Below are 15,916 nucleotides of genomic sequence, written 5' to 3' on the forward strand. Positions count from 1 at the left end.
TTAATAATATATATAATTTCTTTTCTTTACAAACACATTCTTTACCATGCCAGTGGACAGATTTTGATGGAAAACTCCCAGGAGGCAGCAGCTTTGGCACTTTTCCAAGATCTTAATAAATGAGGGTAACTCTTGAAATTCATGCTCCAGACAAAGTAAATATTTTCTGCCGAGCAGTGTTTCACACACACAAACACCATTTCTGAGAAGCCCACATCCCTAAGGGGTCATACAGACTTGGACACATGTTTAAACAAGCAACAAGCAATTCCAAGCCCTCTTTGGGACAAGGTGAGAGTCACTTAAGCAAATAAATAAGCAAGGAACATGCCCAAAGGGAGTTAGGACAAAGACTCAAAAAGGGCTTTTGGAGTACAGAAGTAACGGAACAGAAATGTTGGTGGCTATTTAAGGGTCTGAAAAGTCAGAGATAGCTAACAGTAATGTATGCAACCACTTTATTTTGTAATGTCAACAAGAAACTTAAGCAGCAAATGTTCGTACGTGCGGATCCACAAAGAGCATAGGAGAGGCCTCATTCCAATTGTGCTTCATCAGGATCTGTTCCCCCATTAATCACATGGGGATAATACAGCCCACCTTGCCAGGATGGTGACAACACAGACAAAGTGCTTATCGTGGTAGGTGGCACATAGTAGATGCTTTGTGTTGTTATCTTGGTTCCCCCACAGATAAGTGGGGAAGGAGCTACTTTTCAAGTGTAGGGTAAGGATGTCCTTCCAATCCAAAATTGGACACGTGGTTTGATGAGTAAAGGTGTAGATATGGGATAATACTGCCCAATAATTAAAACTAGGATGTTAAAACAAACACTTTTCCATATTTTATTTCCTTACTTTGTCATATATCTAAGATTCGTGTGTAAATAAGCATTATCTTTTTTAAGTGGTTTTATTTTTCCTTCCCCATTTATTATTAGATTCTTTCAAACTGGGTCAAACATATTGCAATGGGATTATTAATTAACGTGAGAACACCAAGAAACAGAACTGAGAAACTATAGTTATGCAAACTTGGTCTAGAAAAGTGTTAGCCTGGTCATAAAGAAAACACAGGACCAAATCTAGAAAGTCTGTTAACATGATTTCGCTATTTCTGAGTGAAATCAGAAATATTTCTGATATTCCTATCAATCATTCCAACAGGAATAAATGCAAAACCAAGAGATTTGGGAGACAAAAACCATGTCTAACACAGTGCAAAACAATAAATACTTTTTGATCATTTAAAATCGGACTTAGACAAAGTGATCTCAACTCCAGGAAACTGACCTCTCTCCAGTCCCCTTTCTCCATCACTAGCAGCAGCACTTAGAGACTTTCTTATAAATGAAATTCCCAAAATACACTGGAGAGTATTGAGATGCAATGATGTTAATTCAGAAACATCATTTGCAGAAGAAGTGTGTCGGCCATTTATGCTCAATTCTAGCTGACCTTTACATTTTTTGTTGTTGTTGTTGAAAAGAAGGGAAAAAAACAGTTACTGAAGAGTCAGTGTGGCCAGAATTATTAAGTAAATACCATGCTAACCATCAAAGCTTTTAATACCCACACAATCTTTTTAGACTCAGAGTTTCACTGTTACTCATCTAGACAACAAGATTCTGTGTGGGGGAAGAGGGGAAAGCTCTGAAATTTCTTCCTCAGGGGGTTTGGGGCTGGTCAGAGAAAGTGTCAGAAATTAGAGAAGAGGAGAGAAATGAGTAAGGCAACAATTGGAAGAAGTCCTCACCACCTCATACAGTACACCTACCTTGTCAATGAAAACTAACATGTGTAACCTACACAGGCTTCTTTCCACCCTGTCCAACGAGACAAACAAAACACACTTTTCTTCTACACAATTCAGATTAACTGGATGAAGACTGCGAAGCTAGGCCAGCCTCGACTTGCCCTGTGCTTCAATCTTAGCCGACAAATTCTGCCAGGCAGGGCAGCCCACTGCCTCCGGGACAAAGCCCAGACCACTGGATCTCACATTCCAGATGTGCGTTCGTCTCCCTGGACCCCAGATTTTTAAACATTCCTCCCCCTGGTCTTTGATGCTTCTTGGCTTCAGTCAAATGATACACCAATCCCTTTGACAGTTCCCCATCACTGCCTCCTTTTTTGTTTGTTTGTTTTGTTTTGTTTTGTTTTAGTTTCAGGTTTACAAAACAATGTAATAGTTAGACATTTACACCCCTTACAAAGTGATAACCCCCTCCCCCAATCTACTGTCCCTGTGACATTGTATCTAGCTGTTACAATACCATTGACTCTACTCCTTATGCTGTACTCCACAACCTGTGAATGTTGTCCTTCTCCCTTCTCCAACTCAGTTCCCTCTTCTTCATCCCTGTAGGCCTACCCTAAATTCTGTACACTCCTTCGAGAGCGTGTTCTAGGGTCTTCCCACCACTCCAACTAGGAGAAATAGGCAACTATCTCCACTCCTTCTCCTGAGGGCATTGGCAAGCCCCATTTTGTAGCACTTGAGATCTCCTCTCCCTGATACACATACAGCCCGATGCTTAAAGGCTGGCTTTTTCTCATCAGCTTGACCAGAGCAGATGTGTAATGAAAGTGGCCATGTTTACACGACAGTTGACCTTTGAACAATATAGGTTTGAACTGCGTGGGGCCACTTATACACACGCGGATTCTTTTCCAATGCATACTGTAAATGTATTTTCTCTTCCTTATGATACATTTTCTCTAGCTCACTTTATTGTAAGAATACAATATATAATACATAGAACATACAAAATATGTGTTGATTTACTGTTTATGTTATTGGTAAGGCTTCCAGTCAACAGCAGGCTATCAGTAGTTACGTTTTTGAGGAGTCTAAAGTTATATTCGATTGTAAAGGGGTCAGTGCCCCTAACCCCTATGTTGTTCAAGGGTCAGCTGTACTTACCCTCCCCATGCCTTAGAACATTCAAACCATGCTGACGAGATAGACAACCTCTGATAAACGTGCAGAGACAAGGCTTTCTGGGAAACAGACCTAAATTCCGCCAGGAGGCAGGATTTGGCAATAAGTCAGGACTGGCTTGTTCTAGCCAGCTTCTTATTTTCTTGGTAATTCACTGAATTTATGGCTGTCTACTTCCCAAGTCCGTGGTTCTCAACCCATCTTATGCCAGCAGCACAGTACAATTGCCTAGAGGGTTTTTTTTTAAATCCCTATGCCAAGCCTGTGTTTCACACCAATCGCATCAGAACCTCTGGAGGGAAGGGCTCAGGCATCAGTAGTTTTGAAGGCTCATCAGGTGATCCAATATGCAGCCATTGGCAACCGCTAACTAATGCAGCAATGCCTGTTTTCTATGCTATCTGGCGGACTGGGACCAGGTGAAGGAAAAGCCTTCAGCTTCAGGGGCTTATCCACATACAGCAGGTTTGCCTAGAACAATAATTTAGGATCTGAGTGGTCTCCCTAAACACTTCAGGGACGGTGTAGATGCCTGACCACTGCGCTGTCCACCTGAAGCTGAAGCTGAATAATAACGAATGTCAACTATAATTTAATAGATATAGTCACAGGACATGGAGCACAGCATAAGGAATAGAGCCAGTGGAATTGTAACAGCTGTGTATGATGTCAGAGGGGTAGTAGATTGGGGGAGGAGGGTTGTGAGAGGTGTAAGTATCTATTACATTGTGTTCTACACCTGAAACTAATAACAAAAAAAGCAGACAGAAATAAAATTAACAAAATTAAAAAAAAACTGACAATAAAATAATAATAATAATAATAATAATAATAATAATAAATGATCTGGATATCAGTTTCAGACTAAAAGAAGTGCTTGTCTCCACCACCCCAATCTTCCCCACCAGCACTGCTCCCTTAATTAGGAACCTAGTTTCTGTATACTATGTCATACTACTTTATGAAATTTCTTAAACATTTCAACCCGGAAAAAAGTTTATAACTCTGATCTTGCAGTTAAATAAATTTCAGAATTGGAGGTTGATGACAAATCTTCAAGCACAGTGAGTGATATTGGGTGTAATTTCCCATGTTATTGCTATAGCAAAAATGTAACCTTCCATTCTCCCTATGAGTCAGCTCAGGAACCCACTGAGTTAATCTAGAGAAATGTTTAATCCTTGGGGGAGATTTATTCAAAAGAGGTAGTCATGAAAAGTTCACATCAGCGTTTTAAAGTCAACTAAATACACATGCTATCACCTCTGACTATAATCATATATTTTCCCTACAGGAAATTTTTCCCTCCTGTGAATCTTTGCTAATAGTTTTACAGATTATCCTCTTTTTGTTTGATTGTTTTGTTTCCAGCTTTATTAAAGTATAACTGGTATAACTGACATAGAATGTTGTGTAACTTTAAGGTGTCCAATGTGCAACTTTAAGGTGTCCAATGTGCTGATTTGGTTCATTTGTCTATTCCAATATGATGGCCCCCATAGCTAACACCTCCATCACTTCACATAATTACCACTTCTTGTTTGTAGTGAGAATATTTAAGATCTACTCTTGCAATTTTCAAGTATACGACACAGTACTATTAGCTGTAATCACCATGCTGCATATTAGAACCCCAAACTTGCTAATCTTATAACTGGAAGTTTGTACCCTTTGACCAATATCGCCCCATTTTCCCCATCTTCAGCCCCTGTCATACCATTGTACTGTCTGTTTCTCTGGGTTCAGCTTTTTCCGATTCCATATATAAGTAATGATATCTGTCTTCTGCTGTCTGGCTTATTTCGCTTCACATAATGCCCTCGTGTTCCAACTATGTTGCTGCAAATGGCAGGATTTCCTTCGCTCTAGTGGCTGAATAATATTCCAAAATGTATGCCATATCTTCTTTATCCATTCATCCATTGACAGACATGTAGATTATTTCCATATCTTGGCTGTTGTGAATAATGCTGCAATGAACACGGGAGTGCAGATCTCTCTTTGAGATCTTATTTCATTTCCTTTGGATAAATACCCAGAAGTTGGATTGCTGGATCATATGGTAATTCTAGGTTTAATTTTTTGAGGAACCTCCATAGTCACTGTTTTCCATAGTCACTGTACCAATTTATACTCCTATCAATAGTGACAAGGGCTTTCTTTTCTCCACATCTTGGCCAACCCTTATTTTTCATCTTTTTGATGTGTGGATTATTCTCTGACAGATGATACTGTTTGTGAAACCAGTTTTCCCCCACCTGCTTCAGGCAGAGTCTGTTTAATCATTCCAGAGAAATATCTCTCGACTCCCTATTATACTTGAATTTATACTTTATTATTACACATATTTCACTTATACTGATTTTAGCTCAAATATTATCTACTAGCCATTTCAGAGGCTAGAAAAATAACCTTTGCAAATACTATCTTTTTAAAAACTAGCTTACAAACAACATGTGCCAATTTGGATGATAAATTCCTATCAGAGGTGGTGGAAGGGAGCCTTCATTGTGGGTTCAGCACTCACACATGTGGCTGCTCCAACTACACCTTAAAGAGAACTATTTCTAAACTAGCATTCCCTGCCTCCAAGTCCCCTCATCCTTTCTGCACAATGAGATGTAAAGAAATTTGGGGATCCAGCAGCCCCACGTCCAAATCCTGACTTGGCTATTCATTTGTTACCTCTGAGCCTCAGTTTCCTTCGGGACAAATTGAAAACAATAAAACCTGTGTAAGGAGCACAGGTAAAGTCTGCCAAGCACCCAGACATCAGCGGGAAGAGACAGATGATTGTTAGTGCTTCCAGCAGTTGGATACAATGGCTGCTGATCAGCCGAGAGTGAAGAGATCATGGGGCCCCCAGAAGAAATCTCAGGTAATAAAAGAAACGTTGCCCAGGATTTCCAGTCAAGTTCTACCCTCTCGCTAACTCCGGGAATGGAATAGAACTAGAAACATCACATCAATCCTAGGGGACGGGGAGGCAACTCATGGTTTTGGAATGTGTTGGTTTTGTGGCCCATGTTGGAAGACATCGTTGGCATAAATGGCTGAGTGGAGATAGTCATTGGAAGCAATAGTGCTAACCTCAGCCAAGAAGGGCCTCGTTGTAGAGGTTTGGCATGTTTAGGGAAAGAACACGGGATAATTTATAAGCATGTTCACGTTCAATAATTTCCCCACAAATGATTTTTTAAAAAAGGCAAACTTCCACAAATGACACAAACATGCCTTCACCTAGTTCTATAGCAATGTCAGCATTCATTTTTTCATGTATTTGGGGGATGTCTGAAGTCTCCAGATATCAAGCTTGCTAAAATCCTCACTAAAGTGTTAGTCTGTAAAGCCAATCATACCATCGTCATGTTCAGATGGAACACAGATATAGGAAAACCAAAAGCACAGATACATTTTAAGTTTTGTAAATATGTTCTGGACGTTTCTTTTGTAAACCTTCCTTTGGCAGCCTCTTTTACCTATCGTTATCACTTGAGCCCCCTACCTCATGTTGCATTTACTTAGGCAATTCTGTCTGGGTTGAAATTCACCTGCAGAGTCCCCTCTTCTCAGAAGCAAAGGCCGCCCTCTTTCCCCTGGGCCAGAAGGCAAAACTCCCTGAGGTGTTAGCTGCCCTAGCAGCCTGCCCACTGTCTTCCCAGAGGGTCCTAGTTCCATGAAAACCTGCATCCCTTACCACCTCTTCTGGGCTGACAGTTCCTAACACAAACACACACACACACACACACACGCACACACACACACACTAACCCCCACTCTGCTCTGGCCACAGATGACCAGTTATGCCATAGAAATGGGCCTGAGTGCCCACACAACAATACTTTGTCTCAGTCTCCTATGTTTCTTCACAAGATGGAAGCACCTCTCTGCTTAGAGTCCCACCGTCAGGCACTGGAGGCCGTGGTGCAGTCCACATGCCTTGTGCATGGCCCTGCCACCACTACCGACTCAAGCAGAGAAGCCCAGTAATAAAGGAACTCGAGGAGCCAGAGGGAAAGGAAATACTCGAGGAGCCAGAGGGAAATACACCACTGGCTTTACCAGGAGAGAGTCCTCCTCTCCTGAGGGCCATCCCCAGGTGATAAGGCTTAGTGATTCTGCTCTATTCTAGAGCACAGAGGGTCGTGGCCTCCGAGTTCACATTCAGGGGCCAGGCCCAGCCCCACCCTTTGCTTACTCGGTGGTCTTGCGGAAAGTTCTCAATTCTTCACCTCTAAAGTTAGATGATAGCCCTTCCCTCACCTCTGGAAGAGGATGTAAGAGAAGTTACAATCCAGAGGGTCTCCCCAGTACCATGCAGTCCCCCGAGGCAGATTTGCCCATGGCTCACACTGCAAGGCCAGGGTTCTCAGCTGGAACCCAGAAGTGGCCAAGCCCTCTCCACTGTCCCCTTCCTGCCACCCTTTTGATTGCTGACATTTTACAAAATACCATTGCATCAGTCTCAGAATTGGACTATAAGCTGCTTCGTTATTTTCTTTATCTTTGTGATTCCCTCCCAACTCCTCTTTCTCTCACCACATAATAATCTGTCCAAATGATCAGTGAATTTAGTAATCCGTGAGACTACCAATGAGAAAGCCTTTTATAAACTGAGTTTTATTTCTGGCAGAGGGAGACTGTATTTTTGTAGAATGTCTCCACAGCTACATGTAGGCAAAGCTTTGTCGCTTGTCACACACAGGGATTCAGGGCTCGGCAAGAGAGCGCGGTGTTCTGGATGTCAGACCTGTACCAAAAGTCACCCCTGCCACAACCTTTTGTAGCAAATACAACGATCCTTCAGTGTTTGTGCATGGGAGCTGTGCCTCCCTAGTGTCATGTAAGTGAACGGTTAGGGTCTACGAGGTAAGGCTTTACAGATTCTGGCACCATCTTCCCAGCCCATGACTGAAGGCTACCTGAAAGTCCGAAGAAAATCCATACTCCGTCCTGTAGCCCCAAATGCCCATGGTTACATGGCCCCTGCCTCTGTCTCCCAGCTCACCTCAAACCTCCCTCCTACTCACAGGACAGCCATGTGCAGACCCTCTTTCTGCTCCTCCAACAGGGTGCTAATGCTGCTGGTTCCTCTACCCTCAGCCCATCTGCCTCAGACCTCATCCCTCCCCCACCAGAAAGCCCCCCTCCCCCACCAGGCTAACACAGATCTTGTCTGGTTGGTCACTGTGTCAGCAGCCATCTATCTCTTTCATAGTGTTATCACTCTGTGTGCCACGTATGCTGCTGCCTGGCTGTTTTTTTGTGACCCCACAAGCAGCCAGATCTTCCTTTTCCCCTGTGGCATCTCATGGTTAATTTGATGTGTCTACTTGACCGGGCCATGGGATGCCCAGATAGTTAGTTAAACACTGTTTCTGGGTGTGTCTGTGAAGGTGTTTCTGGGAGAGATTAGCATTTGGATGGAAGAACTGAGTACAGATGGCCCTGCTGATGTGGATGGGCCTCATCCCATCAGATAGAGCAAAAAGGCAGAGGAAGGTTGGATTAACTGTCTGACTAAACTGAGATCCTGATCTTCTCCTGTCCTTGGAGCCCCTGGTTCTCAGGCCTTCAGATCTAAACTGGTGTCCACCACTGGCTCTCCATTTCTCAAGCCTTGGAAATGCACCACTGGCTTTACTGGGTCTATGCCTTACAGATGGATGATTGTGGGACATATCCTCCATAATAACAGAACCAATAACTTATAATAAATGTCTTCCTATCCTATTGATTCTGTTTCTCTGGAGAACCCTGACGAATGCAGTTTGAAAGAGGTAGAAGGAAATACAAGAAACTATTAACACGAGTTACCTATTGGTGAGAAAGAGGGAAAGAGATAGCTGGGAAAAGGGAAGAGAGAGACACTTCAATGAGTAGCTTTTTAAATTGCACATTGTCTATTCAAAAGTAAGTAAATGGTGTGTTATCCAATTTAAAAACATTTTTTAAAATAATTCTAAAACCTTACTAAAAAGTTTAACAGAAAAGTAAGTAAAATACCATTTTAAATTATATTCTTATCTCCATTTTATAACTGGAACAACTAAGCAAAGAGAAGGTAGATCAGTAGGCCAGGAGAAAGCCGAGCTGGACCTCTGCCTCCAAGCTAGCACTCGCCCTACCATCCCAGATTCTTAGCGACATTCTTGGTGCAGAATTGGGAGCTCAGTAGATAGGAAGTATACAGCAAGTGTCCCTACGTATTGTAAACACTCACTGTGTCTAGGCTGACGTGCTAAATTGGATGGTCCTGCCAGGGAACACCAGCCTGAAAATCAACTTTAGGTGCCACTTCACACTGGCCCACATCGATTCAGAAAGACTAAGGCTCAGTGCTCTGCCTCAAGCCCCCAAGTAAGGGGATAACTTGGCTGAGTTCCCAGGCTCAACCCCTCCACATGCAGAAGAACTAAACTCTTAGCACCTTTGGATGGAAGAACCGACCACGTCAGCACTCAGTTGTCCAGACCAGTGTGGCACATGAGCTAGAAAGCCAAATCGCTCATCCCTAGCTGGCACCTTTGGGCCACTTACTGAGCTTCTCAGAGTCTCAGTTTGTTTGGCCCTAGAGCTGGAATAATGACACCAATCTGGCAAGCGTGTGAAAAAGATTCGAAATAATGGGTGTAAAGAACCCAGAACAGTACATGTTCCCTAGTGGGAACACACTAAATGGTGGGGATATCCTCAAACAATCAGCACAAATGTCATCGACCGTTCCGAAACCATGTGTCATTGTCACTGAAGTTCAGTCAGTCCCACCCTCACCGACGCGTGGACTCTAGAGTACGACTGTTTGAATCATGAAGCCCAGCCATGCACCCACAGCTGGTGTGACTGGACAAATCACTTCTCTGTTTTTCACTTCTCTAATCAGCAAACTAAGATGATGATAATGACTGCCTCCTGTGAGGCACTTAGAGCCAGGTCCCACACATAGCAAGGGTTCTGTTAACTATTAGCTGTCGTCATTATCTATTCAGTAACCAAGTTCAAACCACTCCTAAACATCAGTTTGGATGATTTTAACAGCCTAACACGGAGCTGAGGGTCAGAGGGAAAGTCTGTGTTTCCTGTAAAGCTTTTCATACTCACAAGAGACTTGCACTTACGAACACTTGGCCTGTATTCATTTGCTCAATATCCATTAAGAGTTTTAAAGGTTTACTCGGTAGAAACAAAAACCAACCCAAACGGAACTAAACAAACAAAATAATAAACTTGCCCCCAGAAAAGATGTATGTTTTAAATCTCCTGTGATTCCTTTCTGGGATATTCGTAGCTCCCTTCTGTTGAACCCCCCACAGGGTGTCAGACCCCAAACCAGACCTGGAGAGAGAAACACGTAATAAGCCAGCCCCCACCTTTGAGGAGCTCTCATGGGGGTCAGAGCAAAGCAAGTAGATGATGACAATACAATCTGGTAAGAATGGTGTTTTGTTCTGTATGCAACTGAGATAAATAAGGAGCCAAATACAAACCATTTTTAATCTAACGTATGTCCATGTAATTCTGGAACACACCAAATGCTGCTGCTGAATCTAAGAGCCAAGAAATATGTTGTAACACAACTATTCAAGTTTAGAATTTCAAGACGTTGTCAAAATTTTAGCATGCAGTGCTCCCCAAACTGTCTGCTTTAAAAAATAAGAATACCAGGGGTGCCAAAAACAATGTATACAAGTGGACACTTCGGTCAACATTGCTCAAGCAGTAGTTCACCATAACCAGAAGTGTCTGAACATTGATGGTAACCACTTTGAGCACCTCTTGTAATTGTAGAAGTCAAACGTAACTTGTATTCATCTTTTGTTATCGATATATATTGATTATTACAATTTTAATTCAATTTTCCTTTCTTAAAATGTGTATACTTTTTTTTTGGCACCCTCTGTATAAATAGTAACAACCACAGTAATAGTACATTTTGTACTTTTACTTTTTTTTCTATTCAGAGAACTTCCTTCTGTCTTATCTCTTCATATTCCTAGTTAAGATGGTGGTGGGTTTTTCCAGTCAGCCCTTATCTCTAAATTTTATAGATAAAATTTTACAGATAAAATTATAAATACTGAGGTTTGCCCTCGGTTGTTCAAACGGTAAAAGCTCAGAGCAAAAGCATCTGACTTGCTGAGCAAAATCAAATGAGGTCAAAGCATTCAGAAATTAGGTTGGCATACATTACTGTAAGAGACACTCGCTTTGATGAGTAACCAAAAAGGCAAGAAACTGAACGCGAAGGGACAGAATAAGAAGCCAGAGGTTTTACAGAGGGTTTCCTTCACACAGGTTAAGACAACAGCATAGCCTTTGCCAGTTATCAGATTAGAACATTTTTTTAAAAAATGGTAAAACTCAATGTTGGTGAAACTGTGGGAAAATGGGATTCATACAGTACTGGAGGGAGCATAAATTAATAGCATTTTCCTGGATTAATTTAGTAGCAGGGATCAAGAGCTTCAAAAATGCTCATGCCCTTTGACTCTACAATTCCACTTCTGGGAATTGATCCCAAGGAAGTCATCCAGAAGCGATGCAAAGTTTTTGCTACAAAGATGTTAGTCTCAGTAATGTTAATAATAGAAAACAATCAAATATCTACCAACGTGATTTAATAAATTAACCCTTATAATGGGACTTAAAAGCTTTTGTAGAAAGAAATTCATTCACATGGCAAGATGCTCACTATATAATGCTGAAAGGAAAAGTAGGTAATAAACCATCAAGTATGTTTTTTTTTCCAAAATGTAAATGTGTTCAGAGAAAACGCATCCCCCAAAATGCTGACAGTGTTTATCATAGGTTTTCATTTTTCATCTTTTTTACTTATCTGTATGTAAAAGATAGCTGGGAAAAGGGAAGATTTGGTTTTATTTTTGACAGTGAAACGTGCTGTTTGTTTAAATTTTCAAGGATATATTTTAGCAGTGGGTCTTAGCCAGTCCTTGACCACACCTGTCAAGTTTTTCTCCTACATAAGCTAAAACGCATGCGCCAAAGCATTTGCGGGTTAAACGATTAGCAACTGCATGTTGATTTGAGAAAGACCATTAATATCTTTTTAAATTCATCACCAGCAGGAGGAAAGGCAAATTCATCTCAAGAAGTGTTCCCTGTTCCTTCCGGGAGCACTGTCCTCTTTCTTTTCCTAACAGACCCGCACATGTATAATGAACACATTCGGCCTCCCTCGGCCTCACACACACATCATGATCTCCAGTCACTTGGGGGCGAATACTGTCATTTCCCAAACCAGCTGGACATCAGTTGCATCTTTCAAAACACTCTCCCCCACCATCCAGCTCTTCCCACCATCATAGCCACACTGCAAGCTAGCACTTTGCAAAAGAGCAAGGCGTTTTAAGTTGAATTGACTCGTAAAACTCATTTTGTTTTCCTTTTGGTTTTCTTATTTCCTTTCTTGAATCTCCCAGATTCTGTCCCATTTTCTTATTCTTTCCCACAACAACAGTATTGATAGAAATTATGGAGGTCAAGGGTCTCCAGTAAGAAACACAGGGCAGGGCGACTGGATGACTCAGTTGGTTAGAGCATGAGCTCTGAACAACAGGGTTGCCAGTTCGATTCCCACGTGGGCCAGTGAGCTGCACCCTCCACAACTAGATTGAAGACAACGAGCTGTTGCTGAGCTGCCAGAGGGGCTGCCAGATGGCTCAGTTGGTTAGAGCAGGAGCTCTCAACAACAAGGTTGCTAGTTCAATTCCCACATGGGATGGTGGGCTGTGCCCCCTGCAACTAGAGATTGAAAACGGCAATTGGATTTGGAGCTGAGCTGCGCCCTCAACAACTAGATTGAAGGACAACAACTTGGAGCTGATGGGCCCTGGAGAAACACACTGTTCTCCAATATTCCCCGATAATTTTTTTTTTTTAAAAAAGAAAGAAAAAGAAACACAGGGCAATGTTTATCAGCCCCTGTGAGAATGCACAGCCTTCCTTATATCTGTAGGTGTAACATTTGTAAAGCCTCTGAAAAAAAAAAATGTTCTCGTGCTTTTAAAGTTATTTTAAGCCTTTACTGAAGGAAGTGGGTATAAGCCTAGCTAATACAACACATTATAACTTTAAATGCCACTAATGGATGTCTGTTAGTAATCATGCAATGACTTCAGTCAAACACTGATCCAGGCTATGCCCCTCTTAAACTGTAGAAGTTTAATGGAAAGTGATAAAGTAATTCTTAATTCTAACATCAGCAACAGCATTTAAAAAATACTTTATTATAATACCCTTCATTTAAACCTCACAATTTACCCAAAGTCACATAACTATTTATGGCTCATAAGTAGTACATTATGACAAAATATATTTTCCGTGTACTGCATGGTTAATCTTTCAAACAAAACATACGTAATTATAGATGACCTTTCCATACAGCTCCCAGACACATCGTAAGGTTAAATGTGCCTACAGAGCCACATAACTCCAGGAAAACCTTCAAATCTTATTTCGACAAACAGCATAACATTATCAGTTTCATCAGATTCCATTTGTTTCTCCTAAATAGTTCATCAGTGTACAAGTAAACAAAAAGAAAAGGAGAAAAAAAATACCGAAACAAAATCTCGAAGTGCAGTTCGTCTTCTTACCGTTTCCTTTCTTCATCATTGGGCCATTTGGGAACATCTGGCCTCAGAGGAGGTGGTCACACTGAGTAAGCCCAAGGGTTTCCTCCCCCAAATAAAGCTAGCTGGGCTGATGTAGGTTATTAAAAACAAAAGTGCATTTTAAAGTCAGCTCTGGATACAGTCACCAATTCCTTTTTCTTTCCCCCCAAAGAGCCTTGAGTCTGGTCCAGCAGCAAGAGAGTGACAGGTCACTTATCAGATGAGCCAACAGTGCTGACGCTAAAAGAAAGAAGAAAGTGGGCTCTGGGTGACTCCTGTGTCAGAATCTGTAATGGCTTTAATCCTCAGTAGTTACACATGTGGGGGAACTATGAACAGGAAACTCAGAGCCGGGCAGACAGCCAGAATCATTCAGAAAAACATGCCAAACCCTTGCAAAATATCAACACTCGTCACATTGCACGTTCTCTTCTAGCGTTTCACAATGTTGTGTCTCTCCTCATATAACTTTGCATTGGACCTGGAAAAGGCTTGCCGGCATGTCCAGCCTGTCATAAGTTCCTGTCATTAGTGTTTGGGGTCTCATACCTTCTCCCTTTTCTGCCGACCTCTCAATCCTTCTTACACAACATTCACAGACGTGATGCTACAGGATCCTTAATTCAGTTATTTCCTATTTTCAGACCCAGGGCCGCTTCATGATATGCCCACCACCCTGCCATGTGGCCTGGGAACACGGCAAGGCTTTCTTCTCAGCATCCCAGAGGTGGGGAGGCCCGCTGATCACCCCTCAGCTCAGGATGGTACCAGGGGTGTTGACGGCAGAAGAACACAGGCAAATGGGGGACTTCCACACTTGCTAGCCTGATCCATCCAGGAGGGACGGCGTTGTCCAATACCCATTTTATTTCTCTATAATGACTCCTCTTGTGTTCTGCATTCAGACTCCTGGGTGATTCTCCCTACCTGAACTCTTGTCTCTTCTCTGTAATAGTAAGAAAGACAGCAAGTGTGGACACTTTCTACGTGTCACATGGGTTTCTAGGAAATTTAAATTCTGTAGACCCATTTTACGGATGAAGAAATTGAGGCATAGAAAAAGTAAGTACTTTCCTCAAGAATCCCTCAGCCAGGCAGGTACAGCCCAGTTTGATGTTGCTCTTCAAGTCCTACCTGGGATCAGTGCTATTTGTTTGGGAACAGGGCAAATGCATTCAGGGCCAGTGCAATTTCCTTATTCTTCTTGGTATCCTTTCCAGAGGCCGTACCAGAATGCCTTCCCATTCTAGGTAATTACCAAGTAGCCAAGTGATTACTTGGTAGATTAATGAGCTTTAACTGAGAGACCAAATGTTCCCCTTTAGTCGTAGACAGGGATTTCAACATTAAGAATAAGCAAAATGGTCTTGCAGTTTGAGGCAATATGCCTGTGGTGGTTTTGCTGACACCATTAACCTGTCTAGAGTAAGCAGTCAGGTCTAGGCCATCTGGTAAACCAGCAGACTGCTAAAGACATAAGCTCGCTGAAGCAGCTAATAAGCCCCTCGAAGATAGGGACTTTCCACCCTTCCCCCATGCAGGGTAGCCATGAGACTGGGGGGACAAACTCCACCCCCCCAACTTCAGGGTTGGCCCCACTGGTCTGATCCAGCCAGAGTCATTCTACATTTTCTTCTAAAGAATTCAAGGATGGGCATACCCAAAACAAAGCCAAGCAGCACACGGGTCCCCCGGCCATAGCAAGGGCTCTGGGGTGGTCCAGCCAGAGCAAGGCTTAGAGCTTCGGTTCAACAGTGCTGGGACACACGCCCTCAAGAGGCCACCACGGGGCACCCTTCTTAAGACAAGGAGGGAAACAAGATTGAGGATGAAGCCCACACACAAGGGATGGTTTCCAGAGAACTACAGAGAAAGTTCTAGACAGTGATCCAACCCATATTCCCTCTGGAAAGTTCAGTGACGAGAAGCAATACATCCTTTTTGGTGTTTGTAAGCCAGGTCAGACGAGTTGGGTTTTCAATTACCTGCAACCAAGTGTCCTGATTCACACAGGTTCTCCCAAGGAGAGCAATCACAGCTAGGGAGCCAAGGGAGGGACACCTTGGAGTGTGACTTTCCTCGGCACAAACAGAGGATCATAGTTTTGCCTCTAATTCCTCCCTGTTCCTCTCCCTCTTCCTCCCCCTTTGTCTCCTTCTCTCCTCCTCTCCCCTCCTCCTTTCTCTCACTGTTCCTCTTCCTTTCCTTTTGCCCTCTTTTGATCTTCCCGCTCATAAAGAAAGACAGAAAGCCAACAAGGAGCCTCTGAGTGTACAAGAAGAGGCCAGTAAGGAAAGAGAAGTCAGTCAGCAGGGACTTGCAGCTTTCAGACAAATAAA

At 42.5% G+C, this 15,916-nt stretch overlaps 1 protein-coding gene across 2 annotated transcripts in view; it reads right to left on the bottom strand.

Moving 5' to 3' along the window:
• The window catches only part of IL1R1 (interleukin 1 receptor type 1), a 70,953-nt gene extending 57,060 nt beyond the window's left edge, over positions 1–13,893 (bottom strand). Inside the window, exon 1 of one of the 2 annotated variants that reach the window (XM_081068169.1) lies at positions 13,524–13,893. The gene's annotated coding sequence lies outside the window, so the exon portion shown is untranslated. The remainder of the gene's footprint in view (positions 1–13,523) is intronic. The other variant, XM_081068166.1, reaches the window with a different exon arrangement.
• Positions 13,894–15,916: the final 2,023 nt, after the last annotated feature.

The sequence above is a fragment of the Rhinolophus hipposideros genome (genome assembly GCF_964194185.1).
Source record: "Rhinolophus hipposideros genome assembly, chromosome: 12".
NCBI lineage: Eukaryota > Metazoa > Chordata > Mammalia > Chiroptera > Rhinolophidae > Rhinolophus > Rhinolophus hipposideros.